Genomic DNA, 27,997 nt, shown 5'->3' on the forward strand with positions numbered 1-27,997 from the left:
GGGATTAGTTCTACTCAAAGCATCACCATTTTCTTTTTATAGAATAAAAAACAGATTCAGAGAGGTTAAGCGACTTGCCTAAGGCTTCACAGCTTGTCAGAATTGAAGCCCAGGTATTTCTGTCTCCAGCGGTTTCTCCTACATCACCCTCCCTTTCTAAGTGCACAAACAAGTGAATAGGCATCACCTTCAACACTCCTCACAAGCATTCCAAGTCACGCATGCCTTTTTTTTTTGGAATTTTAGAATTTTATTTATTTTTTTATACAGCAAGTTCTTATTAGTTATCCATTTTATACATATTAGTGTGTATATGTCAATCCCAATCTCCCAATTCATCCCACCACCATCACCCCCCCCCCCGCTACTTTCCCCCCCTTGACACATGCCTTTTAAAACAATTTACTGTTCATTAGCCCAGAAACCGAAGGACGGTCATGGTCAAGGAGGCAGGCTTGAGGATGAAGCGAAATAATTGCTGAGCTGCCGAGCCACACCGTGCTCATCTTTCATGGGCACCCCGTCCAAGAAGTTCCCCTGCGATCCCACCTGGTGCTTTCTGTAACTCCTTTGGCCTTGGATGACTCTCGTGGGTTATGAAATCCCCACCTCCCAGGTCTCCGGCTGGGCGGTCTGTCATAGTCACTTTGCATCTCACATAATCCTTTCCTGCCGGCTGACTGGCTCCACCACAGCCTGTCTGCCCGCCAGGGTTAGTAAGTTCCTTATGGACGGTGCTGATGGTGACCTGCAACCGGCCAACCCCCTCCCCCTGAAGCTGGAGAGATGTACTTGCCCCACGGTTGGGGGTATAACAGGCCGTGGAAGGAGCGGGCAGCATCAGGACAGGTGGAGGGAAGGAGAATGCTGAGTGCTGGGCCCCTTCCAGAGCAGGCTGCCCTGCCCGGCTGCATTCAGGGGCCGCGACCTGTCTCCTCCCCGGTCTCCATCCGGTTGGGCTCACTTCACCCAGTTTAATGCGCTCAGGAATGTGCTCCGTTGAGACACCCAGTGTTTGCTTTGGCCCCTTTGAGCTGAAACGTGCCCCGGGCTCTGCTCATCCACCTGCAGGCTTGCTCGATTCAGTCCTCAGAGAACATCCAGGGGCAACAGGTGACCTACGCCCAGAATAGGGCTCAGTGCCTGCATTTAATATGTTGTGAAGCATGATAAACATCCACCAGGCCTGGCCTGCAGAGATGGCACGGACCCCGTCCTGGGAGCCAAGGAAGCCACATGGCTTTGAAGTTGGTTCCAGCTCGGTTCCTCCCGCCTCAGAGCTGGAGGTGGCAGGTCAAGAACCAGCTACTTCCCTCCCTGAATACCGCTCGGTTCTGAGGGCCACGGGCAGCATCTGCTCCCTCTGAAGCCCACATGGCCATCTGAACGCTGGTCTAGAAAGTGCTGTGTGCTGGCTCTGAGCTGGGGTCCTGGGACGCAGCTGAACCAGAGCTCCAAGGCTGGGGAGCAGGGAATGTGGGCAGGCAAAGCAGCACACTCGATGTGATAGAAGAGGGAAATAGGGGCGTGGAAATGGGGCCCAAATTCCCAAATCAAACTTGGGATCTGGTTACAATTTCATCCTAACTCGGGGCCTCAGTATATAAGAAAAGATAAGAAAAAAAATTGATTTTGGAATGGTTCCAGAAAACCTGGGTCGTCAGCTTGAAAGTGGAACAAAACTCAGAGCCAGGCAAGGAAACTGTGTCCAAGCGCAGGCAACTGGACGGAGCCTTTGAGCTGGATCTCAGAGGGAGGGTGGGCGGAAGTGGCTGGAGAAGTGGCCTGGCACAGACCGGGAAGTGTCTAGAAGGCCAAGCAGAGGAGAGTGGCCTCTGTCCTGGAAGGTGAGAGGAGCTGTGAAAGGATGTGAAATAGCATCTCACACACCTGTTTGTCCTTTGCTTAGTCTCTGTCTCCCCCACTTGAACGTAAACACCAGGAAGACAGGAACTTTTTCTGTTTTGTTCCTTGCTGCTTCCAACGTGCCTAGAACAGAGACTGGCAGATAGTAGATACTCAATAAATATTTGGTGAATGAATGAATGAGCAGGGAAAGGATTTCTTGAGAGAGGGGCTATTGAGGAATTTAAGTTTTTGTTAATACTGGTTCTGGTGCCAACACCCTTTAAAAAAAAAAAGACTCAAATTTGTTGGAGGGAGGCAATTGCTGGGGGGTTAGAAGACCAGGGTTCAAGTCCGAGATCTGCACCTTGCTCTCCAGGAGAAAGAAAGAAAACCAAAGGTACAAGCTGCTTTTCAGAAACCTCCATGCTCAAGATGCCATGTCACTGCCAGCCTACCAGCCACCCTTCCACAAGCTTCTACACACTTCTTTCTCAACTGGTTGCTTCTGAGTCATGGGGAACACTCATAAACGTGTTCTATAAAGACCTCACAGACACACCCCACCTTGTTCTGGGAGCCTCAGGGCTGCCATTGCCCTCACAGCCCACTCCTGTCTCTGCTGCCAGCGTTCAGAGCTGTGTACACACTGGTCCCCACCCTGATATTTGTCCAAGATATTCTTGCATAAAGCCTACGTCTCAGCCACATCAGACCAGCCAGTGAAACACAAACATGTTCTCAATGTGCCCTTTTCCATACCTTTGTCCATCATGGTTTTCTTCATGCACATTGCCCGTTCTATCCAAATTCAGAGCCGAGCTCAGATGCCTCTGAGATGCCTGCCTGATCCTGACGGTGGGAAGGAAAGCCCTCTGCTCTGTTCTGGCCCAGCCCTGCATTCACTCCTTCTCTCTCCTGGTTTTTATTTCCCTGTGTCTCACTCCCACTGTAGTTATTGTTTGCTACATCTTCTCTTGAGTTGCCCTGAATGTTGAGTGTTCTGTTTGCCATGGTGGATGCTTGCAAAAACTTATCAAAGTGGGTGGTGTTGCACCTTCTAAGATTTCCTTCCCTACAACAATGGTACAGACAGAATGAGGGAGAAAAGGTGAATTTATGAACCTTCAGCTAATTGGCATTGGCTGGGAGCATGTCCATGAGAAAACCATCAGGCCATCCTCATATACATGATACTCTTGGGCATCTAAGTTCCACGCGTGTCCTTATTTCCACCCTTGAACTTCTCCCTCATGGGGTCTCAGTCATTGTTCTGTCCACAGACTCCTCCCACATTCCATAAGTTCCTCCAACATCATGTGATCTCAACATAGTCACACCCGCATGCGTCAAGCCCAGGTCTCCAGCCTCTTGCCGGAAGAGACATCTCCAATTCAATACAATCTCTGTCTACCAAATGCAATGGAACATCAAAAGACTCCCAAACTTGCATAAGTACATGTGGAATCTCTCTCAAGATATATTTCTTATGCACTCGAATACAATGAGCAGCCAAGAAAATCAGAAAAAATTCCATGCAGCATCAGTAGGAGCAGATGTTGTCAATGCCCCACCCATATCCTCCTGGCGTCACCATTCCTGTACATGCCTGTGGCTGCAAACATCTGCAGTGCTCTATCCGAGGGATTTTTCTTGGCTTGCACCAGGGACCAGCTGGACACGCTGGGGAATTAACATCTCTGGGGGGAAAATACCCCAGAGACCTCACCCTCTGGTGGGCAACTCTGAGATATGTTGTCCCAGAGGTCTCCAGCAAGACTGAGCCCCAATTGCCCATGGTAATAACCTGCTCATACCCTCTGTATTGGTCTCCTTCTCTTCCCTGTCTCACTTCCCCAGTCAGCCTGCTAACTAGACCAGTTGTACTCAAGTCTTTGTCTAAGAGTGTGCTTTGGAAGATCCCAGCCTAAGACGATCTCCCTGCCGTTTTAAACCCCTTCTGCCAAGAATATAATATGTGCTTCTCCTCCATGCCCAAGCCCTCATTTCTATCTGGAACCAGCAGGAGAAAAATGGAAGAAATTCTAAAACAAAGTAAGACCCTCTGGGATAGCAGTCACACATCATCAAATTTTAGAAATATGATGTCTATAGGGATTGGCCAAATTCAGCTCTGTACTTCTCAAGTGGGGCATCTAAAGACATCCAAGGAGAAGCAAATTGCCCAAAGTCACCCACCAGGTTAATGACAGAGCTGGAACTAAGACTTGAGTCTCTCCACTCTCAATTTCAAGGCTGGATCCTCTATGCCATGTTGCTGTGAAAGGGTTTAACCAAGTGGCAAGTCCCTCCCAAGGTCACTGGTTAAGTTCACAGCCAAAGAAAAACAAGTTCTAACATTCCAACTCTCTCCTATGAACCTTGCAAACACTTAAAAGAGAACGTACCTAGCCCTTTCCAAGCCCACGTGTCTAGATGGCAAAGAGAAGTCAATTCTAGGAGCAACGACCCACACAATTTAGGCCCAGGGAGGGTTTGCTGTAATGGCAGTCATTCAAGTAATAGCCACATCTCCATACCTCTTCTTGGTCTTGTTCAAGGAGACCCAGGGCTTACTAGCAGAGAACAGAGATTCTCACTTTCTAGTTGAACGGTCCAATCCGTAAGAAGGGAAAGATGGAGCTCAGAAAAAATCGTATTTAAATGCTTACATATTTTCCATAATACACCGCACAAAATAGGGCAGCTGCTGGGACAGCAGAGCCAGAGATCGCATAAGAAAGACCGGCATGGAGACATGGGCTTATGTTTCTAAAAGGCAGCGAAATGCTACTTAGAGTGAGTGTGGGTCTGTAATTCCGGCGATCCTCTGCTCAGCTGGGCCCCCTCGTGTCCTGTCTGCTTTGTCCTGGCCCCACTGGTGAGGACACATCAGACTTTCACAAAGGGGTAGCTTTCTCCTGCAGCACACGAGAGCTGCTTTTAGAGCTGTGAACCTATCTGCATCTCAGCAAAAGTACCTTGATTATGTATCGTGAAGGTGGAGTGTAAGCGAGGCCCAAAATACCCCCTGGCCCATGTACACACACAACCCAGGTGTGGAAAGTGGGAATCTTCTCATGTCTTCAAATAGCTTTAAAAACAACATATTCTATTAAAAACAATATACTTTGGTTTTCCTTGCTTCTCAGGATGTCTTCAAATACATTGAAGACAATGTATTTTAATTTTTATGACATTATTTCTATAAACAAGACATTTTAAAGTGAAAACTGCAAAGTGGATTAAAATGTCCCTACTCTGATCCTTCAAGCTCCCTTCTCGGCACCCCCCTCCCAGGCAAGCAACAGAAAATAGAGTAGTCTACGCCCAGAGATGCTTTATTCGGCGTTGCAGATCACAGCCAAAAAAACCCCGGAATAACCAAAATGGCCACTAGGAAAAGTTCAGTGAAAGAATCGGGTGCATCCATTCTATGTGAAGTGGTACGGATAGTGTCATGGTTCTAAGACATGTCCTCAAATTCTTTGACACGCACTCCATCAAGAGGTGGGGTCCACGGCCCGCCCCTCCAGTCGGGGGGTGGTGATCGTGGCTGCCTTGAGGAGGAAAATGAGGAGGAAGGAATGCTGTGTGGCTCCCGGGCTGGGTTAGAAAAGACCACACAGGGACTTCCTTGGTGGTCCAGTGGTTAAGATTCCACGCTTCCACTGCAGGGGGCGTGCGTTCAGTCCCTGGTCAGGAAACTAAGATCTCACATGCGGCACAGCGTGGGCAAAAAAACCCAAAAAACAGAAAACCCAAAAAATAAATAAATTAATTAAAGTCTTATTTAAAAAAAAAAAAAGAAAAGGCCACACAGCTTCTGCCTTTCTCAACTTGGGACACTTGCTCTAGGACCCTTGAACCACTATAGACGGAGTCAGCTGCCCTGAGGCCGCCGTGGGGAGAACAGGACGCCCCAGAAGCCCAGCTGTGTGAGTCTTCCCAGCCCAGGCACCAGATGTGAGAACGAAGAAGACTTCGTTCAAGGGAACCCTCACGCCAACTGCCTGATTGACCGTACATGGGAAGCCCGGCTGAGAAAAATCAACATTGTTATTGGTTGAAGACACCGTTTGGGGGATGTGTTGTTACATCACAGTGAATAACGGAAACAGAGGTTCCAAGAAGTGTTGGATCTTACTCAAGGTCACATAACTAATAAGGAGGGAAGCCAGAGCTGGAATCTGAACCCTGGGTCTTCAGTGTGGGGACATTGACAAGCGTACAGTCTTTTCTGCTACAGCACGAAAGAGTTCATGTTGCTTGGTAAACAGAAGGAAGATGTCGATCTATGACAGAACCCTCCTTGGTTCCTATGTGACTTTTCCCAGTGTATCAGTATTTGGGGCCAGCAAGTATGCAAAGTACACGAGCACCGCTAAAGGTTGCAGGCTGCCAGGAAAACAGTGCTGGGATGGGATGCCCCTCGTGCCTCTCTTTGCCTCGGGGCTCAGTCCACCACATGGGTTCCTTGGGCGATGTTTCCTGCCCAGGTCTCCCTGGTATTTGTGGATTTTGCTCTTGTCTCCTGACCTCAGAAGCCTCAACCCCTCCCTACATTAGGTCAGAAATGCCCGCTCTCCCACAACTGGCTCTATAAGCCAGTCTAAGCTCTATAGACAGAGCTTACATTCCCCAGAGTCCGGCAGTCCCCCACGTGGTCCAAGACACTCATTTCCCTTACTTGCCTGGCCGTGCAGACGTTTGAGTTGGCAACACTTGACTTAAGAACCAAGATGTTCTTCAGTATGGAGACGCGTCTGTCTCTACCTAACCCAGGGCATCCTCTACTGGTTCAACCACAGAACTAACTCTCAACCCACCTCCTACATACTGCCGACTGCAGTGTTCCTAAGGAGGCACAAAATAGGAAAAGCTGCAGGGTCTTCTTTTTTTATTATTATTATTAATTTTTATTGGAATGTAGTTGCTTTACAATGCTGTGTTAGTTTCTGCTGTACAGCAAAGTGAATCAGCTCTATGTATACATATATCTGCTCTTTTTTGGATTTCTTTCCCATTTAGGTCACCACAGAGCACTGAGTAGAGTTCCCTGTGCTATACAGCAGGTCCTCATTAGTTATCTATTTTATACATAGTAGTGTATGTATGTCAATCCCAATCTCCCAGTTCATCCCACCCCCCCTTCCCCCTTGACATCCATAAGTTTGTTCTCTACGTCTGTGTCTCTATTTCTACTTTGCAAGTAAGGTCTTCTAATTCTACTTATCAGCACCTGGTTATTAACAGACTCTAGCCTTGGTGAGCTTACTTCCTTCTGTAGATGCCTCAAGACATTTACAGACCGTCTGGCCTTTCTCCTCCAGGTCCACCAGCTGCGTTTACAACGTAGAGGTTAACAACCTCTGTCAGGGCCTCTGTGTCTCTTCCATGAGCATTTAGTGCCTCATGCCCTTCAGTTTACGACCTGTGCTACCTTCCTAACAGTCAGAGCACCACTCTCCACTCAGTTCGTTCTGCAAGTAGCTCTGAGTTGCCCTTTTTTTTACTTTATTTTTTAAATTTAATTCTTTATTTCCTATTGGAGTAGAGTTGATTTACAATGTTGTGTTAGTTTCAGGTGTACAGACTCAGTTATACATGTACCTATATCCATTCTTTTTCGGCTTCTTTTCCCATATAGGTTATTACAGAATTTTGAGTAGAGTTCCCTGTGCTAGACAGTAGGTCCTTGTTGGTTATCTATTTTATATATAGTAGGGTGTATATGGCAATCCCAACAAGTTGCCCTTTGAAAGTAATTATACAACAAGGATGGATATTCGACTTGTGTGCTCCATGTGATCTATCTGTGGGGATCGAAGAGCAAGACCGCGCTTGCAGAAGGTCTAGAATTAATGGCCTTTCATCCTGGAAAGTGCCCATCCTGAAATGGGAAGTAAAGACTCCATAGTGGGTTAGGAACTGTGGCCTCAAAGAAAGATCTATCTAACTCTTCACTCTTGGTACCTGTGAGTGTGACCTTATTTGGAAACAAGGTCTTTGCAGATATGATTTTTTTAAATTTATTTATTTATTTATTTTTGGCTGTGTTGGGTCTTCGTTGCTGCGCACAGGCTTTCTCTAGTTGCAGCGAGCGGGGGCTACTCTTCATTGCAGTGCGCGGGCTTCTTATTGCAGTGGCTTCTCTTATTGCGGAGCATGGGCTCTGGGAGTGTGGGCTTCAGTAGTTGTGGCTTGTGGGCTCTAGAGCACAGGCTCAGTAGTTGTGGTGCACGGGCTTAGTTGCTCCGCGGCATGTGGGATCTTCTGGGACCAGGGCTCGAACCCGTGTTCCCTGAATTGGCAGATGGATTCTTAACCACTGCGCCACCAGGGAAGCCCTGCAGATGTGATTAAGTTAAGGATCTTGAGATGAGATCATTCTAGGTTAAGGGAAGGGGTCCCTAAGTCCAAGGAATGGAGGAATGAGAGGAAGGAGAGGGAGATTTGGGATGCAGAGCTGCACGGGGTGGGGTGGCAGGGGAGCCTACGTGAAGACAGAGGCAGAGATCAGAGTGATGCATCTGCAAGCCTGAGGAATGTCAAGGATTTCCAGCAGCCACCAGAAGCTAAGAGAGAAGCAAGGAACAGATTTTCTCTCAGAGCCTGCAGAAGGAACTAACCCTGCTGACCCCTTGAATTTGAACCCCAGACCCGTGAGAGAATAAATGTCTATGTTTTCTGCTACCCAGTTTGTGGTCCTTTGTTACAGCAGCCACAGGAGACTAATACAGACTCCAAAGGCAGGTGAGGGAGGAGGTACAATTGCCTTATCTCAGGGGCCACATGGCCATGGGGAATGGGGTAGGGTGGTGAGGGGACCCTGCAGAAAGCCTGGGAAAAATATCCTCTACACACTTTCAATATATTTATGTATATAATATACACACATATATGCGTGTACATGTATGTATATTTGAAAATAAACTTAACAAGGAATATGTAAGATCTATGAGAAAAAATGCTAACATTCATTGGGAAACATTTAGAAGACTAACAATTAGAATTATAGAGCATTTTCCTGAGACAGAGGTAACAGTATAAAGACGTCCAGTCCCCAAAAAATCATAACCAAATTTATAAGTTTTTTATTTAAAAATTTTCTGAAACAATAAATGCATGGGAAAAAAATGAGATAACTCTGAAAAAGAAAAGCAGGGAGAAGGAATTGGTCCTCCCAAGTGTCAATATCCCCTGCAAAGCTACACTACTTAATACAGGGTACTACAGCTGCAAGAAACGACAAATCCATGGAAAGTCCTGAAAGGGTTGACTGTACATATAAGTGACCAGAGTGAAAATATGATTTTCTGTTCAACTTCGGTGAGACTTGTGGAAGCTAGAAAATTCCCCAAATGGCATGCAGCTCTCTGCCTCCAAAGGATGGAGACTTGAACTTGACCACTATTTTCGGGCTGCCTGTTTGTTTCCTTCTGGTAGAACTTCCTGAATGATCCTTCAGTAAAGCAAGAACCAAGTCAGTGTTGGGGGATGGACTGTGAGAAAAAAACACCAATAAACTGCTCATCAAATACCCCCCAGCCCTGTGGCCCCTCCCCCAGGTTGCTTGCTGCTGGGTGGGGTCATGTGACCAGCTCTGGCCAATGGGCTTCTAGAGGAAACGACGCGTGCTATTTCCAGCCCCAGACAGAGAAGAGCCTGGTGTGAGCTTCCAGCAGTCTTCTCCTGCCATAGCAACCAAGGAAACCAACTGTTTAAGATGGTGTCCTCACAAATAAGGATGCCTCCATCAGAACGCTCCCTGCACGGAGCAGAGTCTCCCACTAACCCTTACTGGACATGCAGTGTGATTGAAAGACCAAACTTTGTCATGATAAGCCACTAAAATACTGGGATTTATTAGTTACTGTGGGATACCCCAGCCTCTCCTGACGAATAAGACCAGTCACCTCGATGTCAGCATTTCAAAGCAGTGGTTCTCAACTCAGGCTACACATTAGAATCACCTGGGAACTCTGGGGAAAATGCCAGCTCCCAGACCCCTCTGAGAGCTTCTGACTTTATTGCTCCAGAGAGTGGCTCAGGCAGCAATAGTTTTCAGAGTTTCCCAGACAAGTGTACTGCGCAGCCCCAGTGGAAAACCACTGCTTTCAGTTAAGGTGCTAAGCATTCTGTAAGATAAGATCACATGTAGTTCACGGTTAGGTCAGCATCTGCTCTACAGACTTGGTTCTTCCCACGAGCCTGTTTTTCAATGGATTTCTGCTGCCCTGAGCTTGCATACCATTGCTGATTCTTTTTTTTTTTTAATGTATTTATTTATTATTGGCTGCGTTGGGTCTTCGTTGCTGCGTGCGGGCTTTCTCTAGTTGCGGCGAGCAGGGGCCACTCTTCGTTGTGGTGCGCAGGCTTCTCATTGTGGTGGCTTCTCTTGTTGCGGAGCACGGGCTCTAGGCGTGCGGGCTTCAGTAGTTGTGGTGCATGGGCTTAGCTGCTCTGCGGCATGTGGGATCTTCCCTGACCAGGGCTCGAACCCGTGTCCCCTGCATTGGCAGGCGGATTCTTAACCACTGCGCGACCAGGGAAGTCCCCCATTACTGATTCTTGAGAAGCTGCATGCGTGCTTCTGTGAAGATTTGGTATCAGGCATTCTGAGGCTGAGATCCAGGGGAAAACACCACCTTTGCCCCATGTTAGAGGCACCTCTATAAATAGGAAAGTAGGGCCTGATATGGGAAAATTCAACCTGGAGTGTCCAGTCAGGTGTTCTGCACAGAAATCTATTCAGAACTAAGACCCTCGCGGCGTTTGGAAGCGTGCAGATCCTGCACTGCTGTGTTCTGATGGCATCTGCCTGTTGGGGTCAGGAGGGAAGCTGAGACTGGGTGGGGTTCCTGACGCAGGGAGTGAACATTTCCGCTGTCATCAGCCTGGGACCGGGTTTCCAGTGGTGCAGGCAGGCTCACAGCCCCCTCAGAGAGGCGTAAGTGGGCCCCACTGCATGAGGCAGGCTGAGAGATGGGCAGGGAGACTGTTCTACTAAATCGCGACTCTCTGTAAGTGTAACTTTATCCCAAATGTTTAGTAAAGTCTCATCAGAAGGCACAGACTGGTTTCTGCACCACTTGGGAAATCAGGGGTCCTGGTCATAATAAACATGTCTCCTCTCCTGTTCCCCATATTCCACAGCCTCGAAGCCTGTGTTCTTCGTAATCCCCCTCACTCTCCCCAACATGGGGCTGCCCCGCAGATCTGCAAATACCTAGCCTGCACCTGCTACCCTCCCTTCCTGGACCCGCGGCAGATATCACGACACAATCCCAGCATCCTTTGCCACCAAGCCTGCCCGAGGTCTTGACCTTCTGATCACAGGAATCCAGGCAGCATCCGCCTGCTGGTCACTGTTGGGAATGGCACCCGACACGTGCTTTGATTTCAGGAACGTGGTGGTGCCAGCTAGACGCAGGAGGCTCACCTGTGTAAACATCGTCTAGGGCCGCTTTCGTGTTGCAAAGGCAGAGTTCACAGTTGCAACGGAGATTCTATGGCCCACAAAGCCTAAGATATTTACCATCCAGCTCTTTGCAGAAAAAGTATGGCGACCCCAAGTAGGTAGAGGCAAGGCATGTTCAAATTTTTTTCTCCCAGAGTAATAAAGTTGTCAATAAACTTATAAATAGAGTATATGTTTCTATTCACAAAAAAGAAGTGTAAATAGAGTCATCTGAAATTTAAAAATAAGGGAATAGAGATATCTAGTGATTGTGGGAGTCAAATAGGACTAACCTCAAGGATTACTATACCTAGTTAACTCAACCTCGGTTGGAAAACTTACTTTAACTCTCTTCCTAGAGCCTCCTTGGGCTGTGTTTCTCTGGTGTCCGGTCTTCAAGGCTACAGGGAGTCCGTGCTGGGGACGTTAGTCCTCCGCAGGAGGATGCCAGCACAGGGGGTTGCTAAGAGCCCTTCCAGATGGGTGCTGTGACATCACACCTCATCTTTCCGTCCCTGGGCTCAGGGTGGGAAAGATGGAGAAAGATCTGGCAGCTTTGCCTTCTCCATCTGCCCCCTGACTCCCACCTTCCCATTAGGATGTGGTTACCAGGGACGCTCAGTCCCCTCAGCTCCCAGCCCTCTAGGTCGGGCCCCTGTCCTAATGAAGAGCTAATTAACACCAAAAGCATTGGTTCAACCCACCGCTGCTTTTCATAATCACTGCCCGTCCCCAGCAGCAGCTTCAAAGCTGCCTCGCCCTTCAGAACACATTACTCACATGAAGCTACACCCTCCCCATGTTTTTCAACGGTGATCTGCAATGCAGATCGCCTACCTTGTCTGTCACCCACACAGGCACCCCCTCTCACTGCCTGCAAGGGGGAACTCTCATGCAGCTGGGAACTATTAGCCCTCACCTGTGTGATCAAGAGACTGGGTTAGGAATCAGGAACCCCGTCCTGCTTCACAAACAAGTGTGTTGCAAGAACTGTTAGGAGACCAAGGCTGGTCTTCTTCTTATCAGACAAGTAGCTCAAAGCCTCACCGTGGGAAGGGGCGGTCCCACCTTGAAGGAAGAGGCCTCCACCCCCAGCCCCATGGCCTGGCGAGCCTGGAGAACCTGCACAGAGTTGAGTTCCTCATCCCAATTGATGACCATTCCTTCCCCTGATCGTCACGTGGGGTCAGATCCCAGGTGACTGGAAAGCAAGACCAGCAGATTTGGGCTTTGTCTCGGCAGGGTCCTGGGGTGGAGGGGTGTGTGAACCAGACTCTTCGTTTCTGCAAATTGATCTTTAACATCCGCAAAATGGCCACGAGCCGTCCCCAAGTAAACCCTGGCTCACCCCAAAACACCTGCAGACTTTAGATAGTCCCAAACCCCGTGCTCTGATAGTCACAGCGAACATGAACTTCACGGGGTCGCCACTTTCAAACAGAGCCAATCCCAAGCTCGCTCACCCTGCCTGGCCTCTCACTCCTTCCCAAGGAAACCACCATAAAGGCACTGGCCCACAGCTCTGGTCTCTCCCTCTGCCTCATAACCAACCCCGTGCTTCCTTTGGGTGGCCCTATGTGGCATGCAGTGTTCTCCCCAGGGAACTGAGTATAAAATTATAAAGCTGTACACCTCTTTCTGGTTTCTTTTGCTCCGCATCAGGCCTCACCATACCCCACCCAAATTCATATGGTTTGAGCAAGTGCAGACCAAGATTCTAAAACTGTGACAGCCAAGGGGTCATTAACAGAGGGACATGAGTGGAGGAAGTGAATTGGAAGTCAGGAGAAAATTCCAAGAAAGAAAAGGATCTTACTGAAAAGAGATGATCACGGACTCAATTCCTTTCCTTGATTTAATAGGCTTAATAGATTAGTTGGGAATTTGCTGGAGATACTTTTCATCCAGATTTCAGGGAGGCACATAACGTGACAACCTTATGAAGACGCTGGGGTGATGTATATCCTTCCAGGTGGGCTGGAAATCAACTGGACAACTCTAATAACCAAAGACTACTGATGACAGGCAGTTGTCACCTGGAAAGCGGTCGGAGCCACTCACCAGACTTCAACCATGACTTGGAGGAAGGGGTGGAAGGCAAGCTGACCTAATCTGCAAACACCATGAAGTTGAGTACAGAACTCAACAAGCTGGATGACGGAGTCGGGGTCCGTGAGCCTCTGATCTGGACAACAGCACAGCCTCGTGATGGAGCACAGATTCCCCAAACTGAGTCTCCCTGGGCTCAAATCCCAGCTCCGTCACTTACCAGCTAGCTATCTTTGGCAAATTGCTTGGGCTGCAACCATCACTAAGTGAGTATCTCCCTCATTAAATCAATGGGTGGGAGGGGAAGTGGGGGGCGCAGGGACGGGTAGTCTGTTGAAGCGGTGGAAAGCCGACACGGAGGCCCTGTTCTAGACAGGAAAGCAAGGCATCCACGTGACTCTGAGTCCCTCAGGCTTTGTCTATAAAGAGAAGCATGACGTCTGAGAGTTTGATGGTTTTCCATGTTGGCCAGGAAACCCCCAGGTGCAGAAGCCTGGCTTGGGAGAGTGAGCCGGGTGAGGGGTGGGGCTGGGAGCACAGAGAGGGCAGGCGTCAGGCAGGTGTGGCCTGTTGCAGGGAGGGGCAGTCTGAAAGCCCCGGAGGGAGCGAAGAGGAGGTGGGGGCTTCTGCATGGGTGGACTCCCAAACCCAGCAATGGAGCAGAGCAGGGTGTGGTCTGGGGAATGTCTGGGTCAGATCCTCGGTCACCATCACCATCCCAGGAAATGAGACATCCCAGCAGAGTCAGTGGGCAATTCGAGGCTGATGGGTTGGCAAGAAGGCCGGCCTGGGAGCTGGGCCAGTGCCTTATCTCACTGCCGGGCAGCCCCATCAGCACCCTAGCTCTAAGTGAGGCATGAGTCACCTTCGGGAATGCCACGCCCCATCAGTCCTAAAAGCCCAGCGTGTGCTGACCGCACGCAAGACATGATTAAGACCCTAGCCCATCTACTAGTTTTATGATTTGGGACAAGTCACTTAATATTGGGTTGGCCAAAAAGTTTGTTCGGGTTCTTCCGTAACATCTTACAAAAACCTGAACGATCTTTTTGGCCAAGCTCAAAGTGTGCAACTGTATAACGGGAATATCCTACTTCCCAGGGCCACTGAGGATCAGATGAACTAATTATAGTAAAATACTTAGCACAGTGCCGGCCACAGAGCAGACTCAACAGTAAATGCCTTTCTCCTCCTCCACCTCCTGCTTCGTATTTTGCAGAAGGAGCCAGGGTGGGACACTTAGCAGGGAGTTTTTGCTTGTACACAATTCATTCTTCACAGCTAATTAAGCTGAAGAAGCCTGGGAATAAAGTTTGAAACAAAGGTTAATAAAGTTCTTTGCCCAGTAAAAAAGAATGGGGCTTTGGGGGTGAAGGGAGTTGAGTGAAACCTGAGACAAGAGGCCATCACCATGGCCTAGAAGGAGCTAGACTATGAGGACTACAGTCCTCCAGTTCTGCCAGTTGTCAATCTCTACCTTTGAAGGTGCCCAGGGACCACGGAGGTCCCATCAGGGGTGCGAAAGCCCAGACAGTGCCCCTAGCTAGCAGAGGTTTGCAGAGCTCCAAAGCTCGGCTCCCAACCTCAGGCCACTGGGGCCAGAGCTGCATATCCTTGGTTGCTGGGACTTACCTAGAGAGCTTCTGCTTTCCATTTATCTTTGGCTTCCTTAGTATTTCTCCACATAAACTGGTAAACTGGATGCATCTGCCAAATGTCAGCCATCTAAGTTGTTTGAACGTGTGCACCTTCCAAAAGGGGGAGCTCCCGGAATTCCTGAACCCTGGGTGCCCTTGGAGTTCATCTAGACCTAAAGGACTCCTTCAGAAAGCAATTAAAGAACTAGACCCTCACTCACACATAACTGTCTATTCATACAAAATTTTCTTTAAATTTCAGGGATTTCACAAAATCCCCCACCACAGATCCATAGATCCCACATTAAGAACTTCATTCAACCCATTCGGGTTGCAGGTTGGGGAGCCAAGGTCACACAGGGTATCGTGGCAGAACCAGGGAGCAGATTTTTCACCGTGCCTCTTAATACCTGTATCCAGAGAGGTGCCATCCTGGCCAAAAGGTGGGGTCATCTGCATACAACCTCACCTTTACCTCCTACACCTGGGGAAATAGCTGGGCATCTCGCCAGCTGCCAGAGCCCTTCCTCACCACTAGGTGGCGCCTGTGCCATGTGTTAGACAGGAGTTACAGACACCCTGGAAATTCAGAGGTGCTCCACCTACCGACCCCTCCCGATTACAGATGGGTAAACTGAGGCCAAGAGAGAACAAAGGACTCCTCGAGTTATTCTGAGACATTATCTTCCTCCTTTATGGTATACAGTCTTCCCCTTCCAGTCCCAAACGGCATTTCGACTAGAATCAGTTTCCACGATGGAACCTTGGGTTTCATGGAAGTTCCGTGCGGAACAGGATTGGGGGAACAAGGCTGTCCCCAGACCTCCAGACTAAGCGAGCAGGGCACAGGCCTCTGAGCCCCTCGCCTTGCGCTGCCACCAGACCAGCCCCATTTTACCTGTTTTATATACTGGGCTACTACATAAAATTCCATGTGAACAAAGGGTTCTGTGGCTAAAACAGTTTGCAAAGCCCTGGTTTCAGTGGATGCTGAGGATGGCTATGGCCCAGGAATTCCACAACTTCACTCCAAGAATCTATGTGGCTTCAGACCTTTAATAGTTTCCAAACTGGCAAAGGCATGCGGCCCTCTGATAATCTGGAAAAATTCTGGGGAGGCACCCAGCCAGCAGGGGCAGAGCTGGGAATCAAAGCAGGCAGGTGTCCTGACCTCAGGCCAGTGCTGGGTCAACAGCATCAGCAATGCAGGTTACATGAGCACCTGCTACCCCCCAGGGCTTGTCACTGTGCTTGCTCAGCGTCGTCATGTCTGTTCTTTAATCCGCTTCTCCCAAGGTTCAGCACTGTAAGAATTACCTCCCCATGTTACAGATGAGGAAACTGAGGCTCAAATGATCTGTTTAAGAGAGAAAAAATAAGTCACATATACTCAGGGATGGAATTATTTTGGACTCCCAGTTTCTCCGGAGGAACTCGAGAAATGGAAGGCTTATACTTGTGGTCCAGTAACTGCCCTGCCCCATGAGGAAGTCTCTCCACCCCTCCACACGTGCTCAGTTCTTCCTTCCCTCCCTCCCACCTGGCCATCCCCAGCCATACTCTTTTGTTTGTTCGTTTTTTGTTTGTTTGTTTTTCTGGCCATTCTGCACAGCATGCAGGATTTTAGTTCCCGGACCAGGGATCGAACCCGTGTCCTCTGCAATGGAAGCACAGAGTCCTAACCACTGGACTGCCAGGGACGTCCCAGCCGTGCTCTTCTTGACATCAGTCAACCACTAACAGACATGGACTCCCGGAAGCTTGAGGCCTGAATCGGGCAGAAAGCTACCCAAGCCCCACACGCCTCCCCAACTCACCATGCCTGCAAGTCCACCACTAAGAGTGTCAGTACTTGGGGCTAAAGTCTCTGGAAAGGCACACATTTTAATCTAAAGTCAGACGTCAGTCAGATATTTGAATCCCAGAGTGAATGAGTATCCAATCTTTTCCAGAGAGCAAGGAGAGAAGAGAAAAACTATATATATGAAAGTTCCTGGAAAACCAGAGGGCGTCCCTCCTGAAGGAGGAAGTGTGCAGGGTGCAGATGCTCTGAGCGCCAAGAACTATCCCCATTGACTCCGAGGGGCGCCCTCACCCACAACGCTCACATTCTTAAGTGTCTGTTCAGGGCCAGGCCCTGTGCTGGGTGCAGCTAGAAACACCTATAAGATGCAGCTCTTGCCCTTGGGGAAGGGAGAAGCACATAAATACCAAACTAGGTGAGGGGCAATAAGAGGGTCCTCCGTGGTCCTGTGGAAACCCAGAGCAGAGGGCATTTCCTCTCCTGGGGACTCAGGGAAGGCCTAGAGACTGGTGTGGAATCAGGAAGGATAAGTTTAGGCACTTCCAGTTTTCGTGGGACCTGAAGATCATACAGGGGTGTGTGTGTGTGTGTGTGTGTGTGTGTGTGTGTGTTTCTGGCAGGGGGAAGTGGGAAGCCTCTTAAGTAGAAGAATACAAAACCAAATTTGAGTAAAAAATCTAACATTGATTTAGAATGAGAAAAGTAATCACAACAAATTACGATTTTTTGAAGCTGGAAAATATTACCAACTTCACAAAAATCAGAACATAGTATTTTTATTAATAGAATGTCTGACATCTTTAAAATACTTTTGCCTGCATAATCTTTGACAGCGTCTGCATAGGACAATAAGTTGATGAGATCAATTTTTTTGGTAGAGAGAATATAGAGCTAAATCAGTCTTTCCTCCAGCATGGTGGATAAGAAAAAAATTTTTTTTGTTGTTTGATAATGTCACAACTTATTATTTGCAAAGTCAAATAAAATTTTAGGATTGTTACGTATTTGGGAAAACTTCTATCAAGGATAGCAGGGAAGTCCCTTAAATTCTCTTTATTTTTTTTTATTTTATTTTTTTTAACATCTTTATTGGAGTATAATTGCTTTACAGTGTTTTGTTAGTTTCTGCTGTATAACAAAGTAAATCAGCTATATGCATATGTATATCCCCATATCCCCTCCCTCTTGTGTCTCCCACCTCTCTAGGTGGTCGCAAAGCACCAAGCTGATATCCCTGTGCTATGCAGCTGCTTCCCACTAGATATCTATTTTACACTTGGTAGTGTATATATGTCAATGCTACTCTCTCACTTTGTCCCAGCTTACCTTTCCCCCTCCCGTGTCAAGTCCATTCTCTACGTCTATGTCTTTATTCCTTGTCCTGCTCCTAGGTTCATCAGAACCATTTTTCTTTTTAGATTCCATATATATGTGTTAGCATACGGTATTTGTTTTTCTCTTCTGACTTACTTCACTCTGTATGACAGATTCTAGGTCCATCCACCTCATTACAAATAACTCAATTTTGTTTCTTTTTATGGCTGAGTAATACTCCATTGTATATATGTGCCACATCATCTTTATCCATTCATCTGTTGACGGACACCTAGATTGCTTCCATGTCCTGGCTATTGTAAATAGAGCTGCAATGAACATTGTGGTACATGTCTCTTTTTGAATTATGGTTTTCTCAGGGTATATGCCCAGTGGTGGGATTGCTGGGTCGTATGGTAGTTCTATTTTTAGTTTTTTAAGGAACCTCCATACTGTTCTCCATAGTGGCTATATCAATTTACATTCCCACCAACAGTGCAAGAGGGTTCTCTTTTCTTCACGCCCTCTCCAGCATTTATTGTTTGTAGATTTTTTTGATGATGGCCATTCTGACAGGTGTGAGGTGATACCTCATTGTAGTTTTGATTTGCATTTCTCTAATGATTAGTGATGTTGAGCACCTTTTCATGTGTTTGTTGGCAATCTGTATATTTTCTTTGGAGAAATGTCTATTTAGGTCTTCTGCCCATTTTTGGATTGGGTTGTTTGTTTTTTTGATACTGAGCTGCATGAGCTGCTTGTTTATTTTGGAGATTAATCCTTTGTCAGTTACTTCATTTGCAAATATTTTCTCCCATTCTGAGGGTTGTCTTTTTGTCTCTTTCATGGTTTCCTTTGCTGTGCAAAAGCTTTTCAGTTTCATTAGGTCCCATTTGTTTATTTTTGTTTTTATTTCCATTTCTCTAGGAGATGGGTCAAAAAGGATCTTGCTGTGATTTATGTCATAGAGTGTTCTGCCTATGTTTTCCTCTAAGAGTTTTTTTTTTTTTAATTTATTATTTATTTATTTATTTATTTATTTATTTATGGCTGTGTTGGGTCTTCATTTCTGTGCAAGGGCTTTCTCTAGTTGCGGCGAGCGGGGGCCATTCCTCATCGCGGTGCGCGGGCCTCTCACTATCGCGGCCTCTCTTGTTGTGGAGCACAGGCTCCAGACGCGCATGCTCAGTAGTTGTGGTTCACGGGCTCAGTTGCTCCGCGGCATGTGGGATCTTCCCAGACCAGGGCTCGAACCCGTGTGCCCTGCATTGGCAGGCAGATTTTCAACCGCTGCGCCACCAGGGAAGCCCCCTCTAAGAGTTTTATAGTGTCTTGGCCTTACATTTAGGTTTTTAATCCATTTTGAGTTTATTTTTGTATGTGGTGTTAGGAAGTGTTCTAATTTCATTCTTTTACATGTAGCTGTCCAGTTTTCCCAGCACCACTTATTGAAGAAGCTGTCTTTTCTCCATTCTATACTCTTGCCTCCTTTATCAAAGATGAGGTGACCATATGTGTGTGTCTTTATCTCTGGGCTTTCTATCCTGTTCCATTGATCCATATTTCTGTTTTTGTGCCAGTACCATACTGTCTTGATTACTGTAGCTTTGTAGTATAGTCTGAAGTCCGGGAGCCAGATTCCTCCAGCTCCGTTTTTCTTTCTCAAGATTGCTTTGGCTATTCAGGGTTTTTTGTGTTTCCATACAAATTGTGACATTTTTTATTCTAGTTCTGTGAAAAATGCCATTGGTAGTTTGATAAGGGTTGCACTGAATCTGTAGATTGCTTTGGGTAGTATAGTCATTTCCACAATGTTGATTCTGCCAATCCAAGAACATAGTATATCTCTCCATCTGTTTATATCATCTTTCATTTCTTTCATCAGTGTCTTAGAGTTTTCCGCAGGTCTTTTGTCTCTTTAGGTAGGTTTATTCCTAGGTACTTTATTCTTTTTGTTGCAGTGGTAAATGGGAGTGTTGCCTTCATTTCTCTTTCACATTTTTCATCATTAGTGTATAGGAATGCAAGAGATTTCTGTGCACTAATTTTGTATCCTGCTACTCTACCAAATTCATTGATTAGCTCTAGTAGTTTTCTGGTAGCATCTTTAGGATTCTCTATGTATAGTATCATGTCATCTGCAAACAGTGACAGTTTTACTTCTTCTTTTCTGATTTGGATTCCTTTTATTTCTTTTTCTTCTCTGATTGCTGTGGCTAAAACTCCCAAAACTATGTTGAATAATAGTGGTGAGAGTGGGCAACCTTGTCTTGTTCCTGATCTTAGAGGATATGGTTTCAGGATTTTTTTTGTTTTGTTTTGTTTTTTAAATTTATTTACTTATTTATTTATTTATTTTTAGCTGTGTTGGGTCTTCGTTGCTGCGTGTGGTCTTTCTCTAGTTGTGGCGAGTGGGGGCCACTCTAGGCACGTGGGCTTCAGTAGTTGTGGCTCACGGGCTCTAGAGCGCAGGCTCAGTAGTTGTGGTGCACAGGCTTAGTTGCTCCGTGGCATGTGGGATCTTCCCGGACCAGGCCTCGAACCCTTGTCCCCTGCATTGGCCAGTGGATTCTTAACCACTGCGCCACCAGGGAAGCCCAATAGTCTTTATTTTAAAGTCTATTTTGTTTGATATGAGAATTGCTACTCCATCTTTCTTTTGATTTCCATTTGCATGGAATATCTTTTTCCATCCCCTCACTTTCAGTCTGTATGTGTCCCTAGGTCTGAAGTGGGTCTCTTATAAACAGCATATGTATGGGTCTTAAATTCTCTTTAAATTGATGGCTCCCATTAACAATTTTGTTACTGATAGATTTTGGTAACAGCATATTGTAAGGTTCATTATCTTTGTCAATGTCAGTACTTATTCCAAATCAGAAAGAAATTTAAATCTTTTCCAAATATTTTCATATGATTGCTCCTCTTCATTAATTGGATGATCAAAACGTCCAAGAACTAATTCATTGCCTGTACTGAAAATTCATCTTTTCATCTTAATGAATTATATGCTTTAATTCACTCCTCAATGCCAGAATGATTTCTGTTAATATTGTTGCTCATCTTTAAAGCTTTTGTTCCATATTCCATTTATTTTTATTTGAATATTCTCTCCGTTCTTTAATTAACTAATTGAATGATGTCAAAAGAAGGATGCCTTCCTATATGTCCAAATCAGGAATCTGTGATTTCTCATTTGTTTTATGGAAACATTCCAAAATGTCTTTTCAAACTACAGTTAAAATGGTGTATTTGAGTTTTATTAAATTGTTAAATAAAACTTTTGTATCTTGTATCAGTGTTTGAGTTCCTCTTCCAAATCTTAAAAAATATGTTTAGATTCCTCAAAACATCCCGAGCCCACCTTGCAAGGACTGAAGCGTGCATTTGGGGGTTCAAACCAAGGAGAACTTGAGTTGGGGGTACATTATTTTGTGCTAGTGAGGTTCACTATCAATCTGATGTAGAATTAAGTCGCTGCAAACTGTCTCAGTGTAGGGGGCCTTCCAGGAATATCCCCCTGGCAGCTGTGCCAGTGCCCTCGGTTTCCTGACCCCAGAGTTACAGGGCCAGGGGATGCATCACAATGGGAATGTGTCAGGTGGCTCCTCCAATGCCATGAGGACTGCAAGATAACCGCTCTTTGACAGCAGACTTTGAGAAGTGTTCTGAATCCAACATCATCTCAAGTTATTTCTGCTCTCCCCCTCTTTAGGCATGGTAAGCGACCCCCACTTGGGCAGTGCTGTTCTCAAGGGCAATGGCTCGGCCAACAGGAGGCAGAGAACCTGTTGGCTGCACGAAGCGACACCATGTTATGTGGGGAGGGTGCTTTATGGTCCAGCAGACCCTTCACCACCTTTGGCTCTTGGATTCAGCCCTCACATCCCTGGGAGGCAGTCAGATGACTCACGTAAACTGGTTAACAAGGCCCAGAAGCCACGAGTCATTCTCCAGGGCGATAAGAGCTGGACCCAGTGCTGTCTAGGCGATCCTATCAGTTGTCATGGGACCGCTGCCTTGAGACAGTTGCAGAGGCGATCGGCACCACCCACCCTCAGAGGGCCCCCGTCAACTGTGGGGCCGCTGTCCTTCCCCCCCCCACCAACTCCCCCAGTGCTCTCCACCTTCATGCCACAGGGCCCTTTCAGAACATTGTGCAATCTCAGTCGACAAAAATATATTGACTTCTGGCTCTCTGCTAAACCCAAGAGGACGTCGCCTACTAGAAACCACTGGGGTCACACAATGAGTAAGTTATCAGCATTAAAGAAAATGGATGGTGAAAAAGACTTCGATCATGTATACCTTGAGGCCATTCGGCCCATGTATTCAAAATTATCTGAGGCTCATGGGCACAGCAGCATAATCATCTCTAGCGGGATCCCCTTTGACATCTCCCAGCTTAAGAGACACCCCTTTCCAGGTGCTGGGCTGGATAGGGGAAAGGGAGAGGGCTAGTGTGTCCTTTGGGAAGCACGCATCTTAAGCTTTGTGAGCCATGAAAATCAGACGTGCTCAGCTCTCTGGGGACCTCATCCCAGAAGCTTCTATCCCCGCCCCATGAGAAGGTATAGGAAGAGCGTTACTGACAACTAATTTCCTGATAATTGACGCTTAGTTTCCCTGGGTGGGGGTGGGAGGGGGAGTCACCATTTGGTGCTCAGCCAGCAGGGGTGTCTCCAGCTTGGGGGTCTGGGGTGGGGAATTGATCGCGTCAGATCACAGGACAGGTAGAGTCCATGATGGCCTTGAATGAGGCCGTGTGATCTGGGGCCCTGTGTGGAGTCCCAGTTGCCATGATTTCTAACCCATCTGAAGCAAGAGAATGTGGAATTCACCCCAGGTTGAGGGCTTCTCAAATGGTAAGGTGCACACAAATCCCTTGGAATTTTGTGAAGCAGATTCCGATTCAGTAGGTCTGGGGCAGCATGAGATTCTGCATTTCTATCCAGCCCTTAACAGCATCATCTAACAGGCGATGCTGGCACTTTTCTGGTCCGAAGAACACACCCTGGGTCTCGAGCCTTGGTATCACCCTTAGCCCTCCTTCAGGTTTCCTTCCAAGGCCAAACAGATGGGAGAGCTGGGCAGGATGGTCAGATGACCTGTGCAAATGGGGCCGCCTCTCAACCCAGAATTCAAAGGTGGCCCGTAGTCTCCTGAGATAGTTTGATCTTATAGCATCCCCTGAAGGCATTCAATCAGTGATTGTTTTTCCATTTCCTTAGTTCACCTCGTAGCCACACTATCAGAACCAGGTAACTTGAAGGCTCCTGAAGATGGCCACAGTCATCCAACGGGAGACATTGGCCCACCAACATCATCACTTTGGAGACAGCATTCTGATGCCAGCATCCGGATCCCTGAGGTTTATCCGGATTTTGCCTCTTACAAGCTCTGAAGCCTTAGGGAACCTCTCTGAACCTCAGTTTCTTCATCAGTAAAATGGGGGTAGGGCTTCCCTGGTGGTACAGTGGTTAAGAATCCGCCTGCCAATGCTGGGGACATGGGTTCGAGCCCTGGTCCGGGAGGATCCCACATGCCGCGGAGCCCATGCACCACAACCACTGAGGCTGTGCTCTAGAGCCTCTGAGCCACAACTACTGAGCCTGCGCTCCACAACTACTGAAGCCCGTGCACCTAGAGCCTGCGCTCCGCAACAAGAGAAGCCACCACAATGAGAAGCCTGCACACAGCAACAAAGAGTAGCCCCCGCTCGCCGCAACTAGAGAAAGCCCGCGCACAGAAACGAAGACCCAACGCAGCCATAAATAAATAAATAAACAAACAAACAAATAAATACCATTTAAAAATGGTGGTAATCACAGAGTTGTAGTAAAGAGTGAATGAGATATGTATAAAGCTGGAGTGAATAACAAGTACCCAACAAATGTTAGTTATCATAAATAGTATTATAATATAGTATTAGAATCAGAAGCTATACTAAAATTCAATCTGCCATAAAACTGTTCTCCAACTCCAGGAAGCTGTTTTGGACCCCAAGGTTCATTGCACTCCTGTATCCCCCTCCCCTTTGATATGGGTACTGTTATTATTATCCCCATTTTACAAGTGAGACCACTGAGGCTCAGAGTGGTTGATGACTTGCCCCAAGGTCACACAGCTAATAGATGATGGTGCCAGAACTGAACTCAGGCAGGTTGGCTCCAAAGCCCATCCCCCTCTCACACTTATCACCTGTTGACTCTTCAGAAGCTCTGTCAATTGGGATTTGTTCTCCCCATTTTATAGATGGAGAAACAGGCTCAGAGAAGTACAGTGAATTGCCCAAGATGACACAGCAACGGAAAGCAAGGGAGATGGGGCTCAGAATCAAGGCTGACTCCAAAGTCAGTGTTTTTCTACTCAAGGTGGGGCCTCAGACCCAGGGCGCTTTGCATCTTCACAAAGCTAGTGCAGGTTGTTTACAAAGAAATGGAGCCTTTTGGAGCGCAGCCCACAAAAGGAAATAAGGTTTGTGCCTTTGTCATCCAACTGTGGTTGCCATGGTCTCTGCGTGCTCTTAGCAATTAATTACCACTATTAATTTCCACCACTACCCGGCTTATTGGATTTCTTCTTTTAGGTCTGTTGCCGGCTCTGTGGCCGGGCTGTAGTTTAGAGAAAGGGCAGCTGACCCATTGCAGAGGTGAGTCCCAGCACGGTCACCTGCCCGCCCCACACAGTGCCAGAGGAAACAGCCCAAGGCCGGGCACTAGGACAGCTCGGAGAATTGAAATCTCCCAGTAGCCACACGTGGGGTGGACTTGATGAAGATTTGCCGGATAGAGCCAGCTATCGGCCACTTCCAAACAGTGCCTGTGATGAAATGTGGGAGAGCCCTGGGCAGGGAGTCAGGAGACCTTGGGCGTCTCCACTGCTGATGAGCTGAGATTGTGTTCTCAGTGCAAACTCCCTGCCACGTCCTCTTCTGCCCAGCCTGGGGATCTGGCATCTGCTCACACACAACTGTGGGGGAAGGAGTGGGCAGTGAGGGTCACCTTGACCCCAGCCTTGCACGGCCTCCGGGCTGGGGGCTGCCGTCTGGGCTCAGCGGCTCCTCTCGGCGCTGCAGAACCCGGGAGGACGTGTGGCCTCCATGTCACCCCCACCTTCCTGCCAACGCCCTGGTGTGGCTGGATGAGCTGGTGCCACAGGTGCTGGTGGAAGTGCATTCCTGGGACCAGAGCTGGGCCTGGCTGGTGGCACCCAATCCTGAGCAGCTAAAGGGAGGAGCATGAAGGAGCAGAGGCTGCCTGGAGTGAAGGGAAAACCCAAAGCCAAAGCCAGCTGCTGGGACAGGGGCTGGAGGCTTCCCCTGTCCCCAAGTCCGCCCTGTGGAGCCCTGTGGGCTCAGGGCCAGGGAGGGGCTTGGGGGAAAGGCATGCCAGGCCCATGGCAGCCCACAGCCGGAGACCAAGGAGGGAAAATAGGGGGCAGCGGAGATTGACCTTTGCCAAGGGAGCAGTGAACCCCCCCAAGGTGGTCCCAGGAGAGAGGGGTCACCTGCCAGCCCAGCACGGTGTCAGGGGAAGCAAAACCACATCTGCCTAATTCCAGAAGAGATGGTTCCTGCCCTCAGGAGCCCACGGGGCAGCTGGCTGGCAGAAGAGTGTGGGGTGCTAGGGGTCCAGAGCAGGGTGTAATCCCAGAGGAACCCAGAGGCAGAGTGAGGGACCCAAACTGAAACGGGGGATCTGAAAGTCGAACCTCAGGCCTGTGAGCTGGTCCATGTGGGGTCTGGGGCTCTGAGGTCAGTGTGATCTCAGAAGCAACTCAAGTCTGGGGCACCCACAGCCAGGGCGGCGGGCTAAGGGGTGTCTGGTGCTGGGTTGGCTCAGAAATGCAGCAGGCCGGAGTGCACAGGAGCTGGGGAGGGAGAAGGGAGGGCTGCTCCCTCCTTCTCCCCAGACGCAATGGCCCCCCTACACAAGGAGAGAAGGGTCAGTAGGGATGGGCCTGGAAAGAAACACCTCGAAACACAGTGGATGTGGGCACCTTCCATGGAGAGGCTCAGCTCTGGGGCCCAGAGAGGGCAAGGAACCCACCCAAGGTCAACCAGCAGGTAAGTGGCAGAGTTAAAGTCAGATCCCACGACACCTGGCCCCCTTCCCTGTAATAATCTGGGATGGGGAGGGCTGCTCTTTCTCTCACACACAGGCAGCAGCGCTGATAAACGCTTATGTTTCAGCCTCACTGCCTTGCACAGAACCTTTCCCTATCATACTGCTCGTGATTTGTCTTCTGACCTTTATTATTAATATTCATTACTTGGAGCAGCCTCTAGCCTTGATCTCAGGTAATGGAGGCCTCTTTCAATCCTGTGAGGTATTTTGAATCCCTCTTTTGTAGATATGGAAACTGAGGCTCAGATATTTACGGTAACTTACTCAAGGTCCCAGAGCCAATAAGTGGCAGAGCCAAGATTCAAACCCTCTGCTGAGACTCCACCAAAGCAAGTCAGCGTATCTACGTACCTTCTGCCACCGAGGAGAGACCTGTGACTGTCCTGCTCTGGTCCCGTCCGGGCAGTGGAGACAACCAGAATGCAGACTTTCAATCTCTGCTTTTAAAAATTGCTAACCTCAGTGTGAAAAGGCAAACACTCTGATGCCGACCTGCGTGAATGCTGAAAATCCTGGGGATCGGGGAGAGGCATGGCCCCTCTGCTCTGCAGGTCCCCCCAAAACAGAACACTGGCTAGACCTCCCTCGGGTTCAAGGGGAGATAATCCCCTGAAACAGGAAGCATCGCCTCCCACCAGTACACTCCTCAAATTTTCTCTGGAGTGGGGACAGGGGTGGCCAGCCCAGGGGTCTGCACAGCAGAGGGTCTTTCCTCAAAAAGGCTGCATGTATGGCAGGCACTTAAGGCTTCAGGAAGCCTGCGTTCAGTCTGGCCTTCGTGAGGAGGCAGGGTGGCCGAGAGTCATGCTCTGAACCTGCTTTGCTTGCATGTCCGAGGGCAAGAGAAAGACCTGCCTCGGAGAACTGGAACAGGTGAGTCAGATGCTGCACGCAAAGGCCCCGGGACAGAGGCTGCACTGTCTCATGTGTGAAATGAGAAGAGGCATGGGAAACAGCCTCGGGGCGAGGTTGAAGATGAGCCCAGTCGACACCATCAAAGATGATAGAGATGTGCTCCTCCTGAAAAGGGTTTTCAATATCACTTCTTAAATTTTGAAAACTTATTTCCAATTCCAAAGCAAGCCATCTTTTATTTTTTTTAATTTTTAAACGTAAAGCGTACAGAAGAGCACTCACTCAAACGACGTTAGTAAACATCGTTGCTAACCCCGCCCCTTCCTTCCATCTATGAAGCAGGAGGTGCTCCGTCCACCCCCACTCGCTGCCCCAGAGATAACAACTCTTACACTCTGGGGGTTCTTTCCAGACCTTCTTCTGTGTTTAAATCAACATGTGTTGACATGTGCACTAGATCAGTAATGGTCAGAGCATTCTAAGTACCTGCTGTCTCTTAGAATAACAACCAATACGCATGTTAAATAAAAAACAAATTCTAGGGATTCCTTGGTGGCGCAGTGGTTAAGAATCTGCCTGCCAATGCAGGGGACATGGGTTCGAGCCCTGGTCCAGGAAGATCCCAAGTGCTGTGGAGCAACTAAGCCCGTGCACCACAACTACTGAGCCTGCATTCTAGAGCCTGCGAGCCACAACTACTGAGCCCACAATCCACAACTACTGAGCCCGCGTGCCACAACTACTGAGCCTGCGCACCTAGAGCCCTTGCTCCGCAACAAGAGAAGCCACCGCAATGAGAAGCCCGCCCACCGCAGCCGAGAGTAGCCCCCGCTCACTGCAACTAAAGACAGCCCACGCACAGCAACGAAGACCCAACGCAGCCTAAATTAATTAATTAATT

At 48.2% G+C, this 27,997-nt stretch overlaps 1 long non-coding RNA gene across 1 annotated transcript; it reads right to left on the reverse strand.

Annotated features, from left to right (window-relative positions):
• Positions 1 to 240: 240 nt before the first annotated feature.
• On the reverse strand, positions 241 to 25,578 carry LOC309654938. Its single transcript, XR_014260520.1, has 2 exons — positions 25,117 to 25,578; positions 241 to 16,351 (listed from the first exon to the last, which is right to left on the reverse strand). It is a non-coding gene; the product is annotated as an uncharacterized lncRNA (long non-coding RNA).
• Positions 25,579 to 27,997: the final 2,419 nt, after the last annotated feature.

The sequence above is a fragment of the Balaenoptera physalus genome (genome assembly GCF_965194825.1).
Source record: "Balaenoptera physalus genome assembly, chromosome: 2".
In the NCBI taxonomy this organism is placed as follows: domain Eukaryota; kingdom Metazoa; phylum Chordata; class Mammalia; order Artiodactyla; family Balaenopteridae; genus Balaenoptera; species Balaenoptera physalus.